At 41.3% G+C, this 7,724-nt stretch overlaps 1 non-coding gene across 1 annotated transcript; it reads right to left on the reverse strand.

Annotated features, from left to right (window-relative positions):
• Positions 1-995: 995 nt before the first annotated feature.
• LOC112713976 (small nucleolar RNA R71) lies at positions 996-1,103 on the reverse strand. Its single transcript, XR_003158936.1, has one exon. It is a non-coding gene; the product is annotated as a small nucleolar RNA R71 (small nucleolar RNA).
• Between the last annotated feature and the right edge of the window lie 6,621 nt (positions 1,104-7,724).

Consider the following 7,724-nt stretch of genomic DNA (forward strand, 5'->3'; position numbering starts at 1 on the left):
AAGGTTTAATGTTTGAATCATATCTTTTCTTGTTAGCCAAGTTTTTAATTTTCAAAATCAAATCTTTTTTTTAAAATGTTTTTCAAATCAAATTTTCTTAACCACATCTTTTTTAAAATAATTTTCAATCAAATCTTTCTGATTTCTAATTTCAAAATCTTTTCAAAAATCACTTGATTTCTTTTCCATTTTCATTTTCGAAAATTAAGTAATGTTTTTCAAAAATGTTTTCAAATTTTTTTTTACTTAATTTTCGAAAATCACTTCCCTTCTTCTCACATCCTTCTATTTATGGACTAACACTATCCCTTAAATGCAAAATTCGAACTCCATCTTCTTTGATAAGTTCGAATTTTCTACTTCTGTCTTCTACTCTTCTTTTTCTCTGACACTTCAAGGAATCTCTATACTGTGACATAGAGGATTCCACATTTTCTTGTTCTCTTCTCTTTCTTATGAGCAGGAGCAAAGACAAAGGCATTCTTGTTGAGGCTGATCCTGAACCTGAAAGGACCTTGAAGAGAAAGCTAAGAGAAGCCAAAGCACAACTCTCTTTAAAGGACCTGACCGAATTCTTCAAAGAAGAAGAACACATGGCAGCCGAAAACAACAATGCCAATAATGCAAGGAAGGTGCTGGGTGACTTTACTGCACCTACTCCCAACTTCTATGGGAGAAGCATCTCTATCCCTGCCATTGGAGCAAACAACTTTGAGCTTAAGCCTCAATTAGTTTCTCTAATGCAACAGAATTGCAAGTTCCATGGACTTCCATTGGAAGATCCTCATCAGTTTTTAGCTGAATTCTTGCAAATCTGTGACACAGTCAAGACTAATGGGGTTGACCCTGAGGTCTACAGACTTATGCTATTCCCTTTTGCTGTAAGAGACAGAGCTAGAACATGGTTGGACTCTCAACCTAAAGAAAGCCTGGACTCTTGGGAAAAGCTAGTCAATGCCTTCTTGGCAAAGTTCTTTCCACCTCAAAAATTGAGTAAGCTTAGAGTGGAAGTCCAAACCTTCAGACAGAAGGAAGGAGAATCCCTCTATGAAGCTTGGGAAAGATACAAACAATTAATCAGAAAGTGTCCTTCTGATATGCTTTCTGAATGGAGCATCATAGGTATTTTCTATGATGGTCTCTCTGAACTGTCCAATATGTCTTTGGATAGCTCTGCTGGAGGATCTCTTCATCTGAAGAAGACGCCTACTGAAGCTCAAGAACTGATTGAAATGGTTGCAAATAACCAATTCATGTACACTTCTAAAAGAAATCCTGTGAACAATAGGACTAGTCAGAAGAAAGGAGTTCTTGAGATTGACACTCTGAATGCCATTTTGGCTCAGAATAAAATATTGACCCAACAAGTCAATATGATTTCTCAAAGTCTGTCTGGAATGCAAAATGCACCAAGCAGTACTAAGGAAGCTTCATCTGAGGAAGAAGCTTATGATCCTGAGAACCCTTCAATGGAAGAGGTGAATTACATGGGAGAACCCTATGGAAACACCTATAATCCTTCATGGAGGAATCATCCAAATTTTTCATGGAAGGATCAACAGAGACCTCAACAAAGTTTCAACAATAATAATGGTGGAAGAAACAGGTTTAGCAATACCAAGTCTTTTCCATCATCTTCTCAGCAACAGACAGAGAGTTCTAAGCAGAATAACTCTGACTTAGCAACCATGGTCTCTGATCTAATCAAAACCACTCAAAGTTTCATGACTGAAACAAGGTCCTCCATTAGAAACTTGGAGGCACGAGTGGGACAGCTGAGCAAGAAAATTACTGAACTCCCTCCTAGTACTCTTCCAAGCAATACAGAAGAAAATCCAAAAGGAGAGTGCAAGGCCATCAACATGGCCGAATTTTGGGAGGAAGGAGAGGCAGTGAACGCCACTGAGGAAAACCTCAATGGACGTCCACTGGCCTCCACTGAGTTCCCCAATGAGGAACCATGGGAATCTGAGGCTCAAAATGAAACCATAGAGATTCCACTGGACTTACTTCTGCCATTTATGAGCTCTGATGAGTATTCTTCCTCTGAAGAGGATGAGTATGTCACTGAAGAGGAAGTTGCTAAATACCTTGGAGCAATCATGAAGTTGAATGACAAGTTATTTGGAAATGAGACTTGGGAGGATGAACCCCCTCTGCTCACCAAAGAACTGGATGACTTGTCTAGGCAGAAACTGCCTCAAAAGAGACAGGATCCTGGGAAGTTTTCAATACCTTGTACCATAGGCACCATGACCTTCAAGAAGGCCTTGTGTGACTTAGGGTCAAGTGTAAACCTCATGCCTCTCTCTGTAATGGAGAAGTTAGGGATCTCTGAGGTGCAAGCTGCAAAAATCTCACTAGAGATGGCAGACAATTCAAGAAAACAAGCCCATGGACTTGTAGAGGATGTTCTGGTTAAAGTTGAACACCATTACATCCCTACTGATTTCATAGTCCTAGAGACTGGGAAGTGCATGGATGAATCCATCATCCTTGGCAGACCCTTCCTAGCCACAGCAAGGGCTGTGATTGATGTTGATAGAGGAGAGTTGATCATTCAAGTGAATGAAGAATCCTTGGTGTTTAAGGCTCAAGGATATCCCTCTGTCATCATGGAGAGGAAGCATGAAGAGCTTCTCTCAAAATAGAGCCAAACAAAGCCCCCACAGTCAAACTCTAAGTTTGGTGTTGGGAGGCCACAACCAACTTCTAAGTTTGGTGTTGAACCCCCACATTCAAACTCTAAGTTTGGTGTTGGAAGGTTCCAACATGGCTCTGAGCATTTCTGAGGCTCCATGAGAGTCCTCTGTCAAGCTACTGACATTAAAGACGCGCTTGTTGGGAGGCAACCCAATGTTATATTTTATCTATTTTCTTTTGTTATTTTATCTTCTTTTGTAGGTTGATGATCATGAGAAGTCACAAAATCAATGAAAAAAAGAAAAAACAGAATGAAAAACAGGAAGAAAAATAGCACACCCTGGAGGACGCACCCACTGGCGTTTAAACGCCAGTGAGGTTAGCTGTTGGGCGTTTAACGCCCAGTCTGGCACCATTCTGGGCGTTTAACGCCAGAAAGGGGCACCAGACTGGCGTTAAACGCCAGAAAAGGGCAAGAAGCTGGCGTTAAACGCCAGAAATGGGCACCAGCCCGGCGTTTAACGCCAAAATTGGCACAAAACGAGATTTTGCTTGCCATTTGGTGCAGGGATGACTTTTCCTTGACACCTCAGGAACTGTGGACCCCACAGGATCCCCACCTACCCTACCACTCTCTCTCTCTTCTTCACCCATTCACCAATCACCTCAACACCTCTTCCCCAAAAACCCTTCACCTATCAAATCCCATCTTTCTCTTCACCACTCACATCCATCCTTCATAAAACCCCACCTACCTCACCATTCAAATTCAAACCACTTTCCCACCCAAACACACCATACACACCACTTCTCCCCTTCTTGGCCGAAAACAAAAGCCATTCCCTTTCCCCTTATTTCTTCTTCTTCTACTCTCTTCTTTCTTCTTTTACTCGAGGACGAGCAAACATTTTAAGTTTGGTGTGGTAAAAGCATTGCTTTTTGTTTTTCCATAACCATTTATGGCATCCAAGGCCGGAGAAACCTCTAGAAAGAGGAAAGGGAAGGCAAAAGCTTCCACCTCCGAGTCATGGGAGATGGAGAGATTCATCTCAAGGGTGCATCAATACCACTTCTATGAAGTTGTGGCCTTGAAGAAGGTGATCCCCGAGGTCCCTTTTTCACTCAAAAAGGGTGAATATCCGGAGATCCGACATGAGATCCGAAGAAGAGGTTGGGAAGTTCTTACCAACCCCATTCAACAAGTCGGAATCTTGATGGTTCAAGAGTTCTATGCCAATGCATGGATCACCAAGAACCATGATCAAAGTATGAACCCGGATCCAAAGAATTATCTTACTATGGTTCGGGGGAAATACTTGGATTTCAGTCCGGAAAGTGTAAGGTTGGCATTCAATTTGCCCATGATGCAAGGAGATGAACACCCTTACACTAGAAGGGTCAACTTTGATCAAAGGTTGGACCAAGTCCTCACAATCATATGTGAAGAGGGCGCCCAATGGAAGAGAGATTCAAGAGGGAAGCCGGTTCAATTGAGAAGGCATGACCTCAAGCCCGTGGCTAGAGGATGGTTGGAGTTTATGCAACGCTCAATCATTCCCACTAGCAACCGGTCCGAAGTTACCATAGACCGGGCTATCATGATTCATAGCATCATGATTGGAGAAGAAATAGAAGTTCATGAGGTTATAGCTCAAGAGCTTTATAAGGTGGCGGACAAGTCCTCTACCTTGGCAAGGTTAGCCTTCCCTCATCTCATTTGTCACCTCTGTTATTCAGTTGGAGTTGACATAGAGGGAGACATCCCCATTGATGAGGACAAGCCCATCACTAAGAAGAGGATGGAGCACACAAGAGACCCCACTCATCATGAGATCCCTAAGATACCTCAAGAGATGCACTTTCCTCCACAAAACTATTGGGAGCAACTAAATACCTCCCTGGGAGAATTGAGTTCCAACATGGGACAACTAAGGGTGGAGCATCAAGAACGCTCCATCATCCTCCATGAAATTAGAGAAGATCAAAGAATCATGAGAGAGGAGCAACAAAGACAAGGAAGAGACATTGAGGAGCTCAAGCACTCCATAGGATCTTCAAGAGGAAGAAAGAGCCGCCATCACTAAGGTGGACCCGTTCTTTGATTTCCTTGTTCTTTATTCTTCTGTTTTTCGAATTTTTTGTGCTTATGTTTATCTATGTTTGTGTCTTGTGATCATTAGTGTCTTAGTGTCTATGCCTTAAAGTTATGAATGTCCTATGAATCCATCACCTTTCTTAAATAAAAAATGTTCTTAATTGAAAAAGAAAAGAATTGCATGAATTTTGAATTTTATAACAGTTTAATTATTTTGATGTGGTGGCAATATTTTTGTTTTCTAAATGTATGCTTAAACAGCGCATATGTATCTTGAATTTGTGGTTCATGAATGTTGGCTCTTGAAAGAATGATGAAAAAGGAGACATGTTACTGAGGATCTGAAAAATCATAAAAATGATTCTTGAAGCAAGAAAAAGCAATGAAAAAAAAATCGAAAAAAAAAGAGAGAAAAAGAGAAAACGAAAAAAAAATAGAGAAAAAGAAAGAAAAAGAAATAAAGTTGTGATCCAAGGCAAAAAGAGTGTGCTTAAAAACCCTGGACACCTCTAATTGGGGACTCTAGCAAAGCTGAGTCACAATCTGAAAAGGTTCACCCAATTATGTGTCTGTGGCATGTATGTATCCAGTGGTAATACTGGAAGACAGAGTGCTTTGGGCCACAGCCAAGACTTAATAAGTAGCTATGTTCAAGAATCATCATACTCTACTAGGAGAATCAATAACACTATCTGGATTCTAAGTTCCTAAAGAAGCCAATCATTCTGAATTTCAAAGGATAGAGTGAGATGCCAAAACTGTTCAGAGGCAAAAAGCTAAAAGCCCCGCTCATCTAATTAATACTGATCTTCATAGATGTTTTTGGAATTCATTGCATATTCTCTTCTTTTTATCTTATTTGATTTTCAGTTGCTTGAGGACAAGCAACAATTTAAGTTTGGTGTTGTGATGAGCGGATAATTTGTACGCTTTTTGGCATTGTTTTTAGTATGTTTTTAGTATGATCTAGTTAGTTTTTAGTATATTTTTATTAGATTTTGGTTAAAATTCACTTTTCTGGACTTTACTATGAGTTTGTGTGTTTTTCTGTGATTTCAGGTATTTTCTGGCTGAAATTGAGGGACCTGAGCAAAAATCTGATTCAGAGACTAAAAAGGACTGCAGATGCTGTTGGATTCTGACCTCCCTGCACTCGAAGTGGATTTTTGGAGCTACAGAAGCCCAATTGGCGCGCTCTCAACGGCTTTGGAAAGTAGACATCCTGGGCTTTCCAGCAATATATGATAGTCTATACTTTGCCTATGATTTGATGGCCCAAACCGGCGTTCAAAGTCACCTTCAAGATTTCCAGCGTTAAACGCCGGAACTGGCACCCAAATGGGAGTTAAACGCCCAAAATGGCACTAAAGCTGGCGTTTAACTCCAAGAAGATTCTCTACACGAAAATGCTTCATTGCTCAGCCCAAGCACACACCAAGTGGGCTCGGAAGTGGATTTTTATGTCATTTACTCATTTCTGTAAACCTTAGGCTACTAGTTCTCTATAAGTAGGACCTTTTACTATTGTATTTGGAGACTTTGGTAGCTATCTTCATTTTTATGCTATCTTAGATCACTGGGAGGCTGGCCTCACGGCCATGCCTAGACCTTGTTCTTATGTATTTTCAACGGTGGAGCTTCTACACACCATAGATTAAGGTGTGGAGCTCTGCTGTACCTCGAGTATTAATGCAATTACTATTGTTCTTCCATTCAATTCCGCTTGTTCTTGTTCTAAGATATCACTTGTTCTTCAAATTGATGAATGTGATGATCCGTGACACTCATCATCATTCTCACCTATGAACGTGTGACTGACAACCACCTCCGTTCTACCTTCGATTGGGTGAATATCTCTTGGATTCCTGATTGCACAATGCATGGTTGATCGCCTGACAACCGAGTGCTCGCCTGACAACCGAGCCAACCATTCCGTGAGATCAGAGTCTTCGTGGTATAGGCTAGAACTGATGGCGGTATTCAAGAGAATCCGGAAGGTCTAACCTTGTCTGTGGTATTCTGAGTAGGATTCAATGATTGAATGACTGTGACGTGCTTCAAACTCCTAGCAGGCGGGGCGTTAGTGACAGACGCAAAAGAATCACTGGATTCTATTCCGGCCTGACCGAGAACCGACAGATGATTAGCCATGCTGTGACAGAGCATAGGAACATTTTCACTGAGAGGATGGGAGGTAGCCACTGACAACGGTGAAACCCTACATAAGCTTGCCATGGAAAGGAGTAAGAAGGATTGGATGAAGACAGTAGGAAAGCAGAGAGACGGAAGGGAAGGCATCTTCATGCACTTATCTGAAGTTCCTACCAATGAATTACATAAGTATCTCTATCTTTATCTTTAAGTTTTTATGCGTTCATCACCATATCCATTTGAGTTTACCTGACTAAGATTTACAAGATGACCATAGCTTGCTTCATACTAACAATCTCCGTGGGATCGACCCTTACTCGCGTAAGGTTTATTACTTGGACGACCCAGTGCACTTGCTGGTTAGTTGTGCGAAGTTGTGTAATGCCATGGTATTGAACACCAAGTTTTTGGGGTTCATGACCGGGGATTATGAGAGTTGTGAAAAGTATTGTTCACAATTTCGCGCACCACCTTCCAAGCAAGATGGACGAAGGTCTTCCGGAGTCACTAGGGGGCATCTCTAGAATGTAGAAGTCGATAGGAAACGTCAGCCCCTTGATGCTCACCAGGACGTCCTCCGCAATGCCAACCACCAAGATTATGCTGCCAACCTTTTCAAGGGTGGGAGCCTCAAGGCATCATATATAGATAATGGCATAATACTAACACATGCACCCAAATCACACATATAGTCAATAAATTATACACCCCCTATAATGCAAGTAACCATGCATAGACTGGGATCCCCACATTTTTCTGGTAAAGCACCTATTAAAGCAGAAATAGAGCTGCCTAAAGGAATAGTTTCTAAATCATTAATCTTATCTTTATGCAT

The sequence above is a fragment of the Arachis hypogaea genome, chromosome 9 (assembly GCF_003086295.3).
Source record: "Arachis hypogaea cultivar Tifrunner chromosome 9, arahy.Tifrunner.gnm2.J5K5, whole genome shotgun sequence".
Classification (NCBI taxonomy): Eukaryota; Viridiplantae; Streptophyta; class Magnoliopsida; order Fabales; family Fabaceae; genus Arachis; species Arachis hypogaea.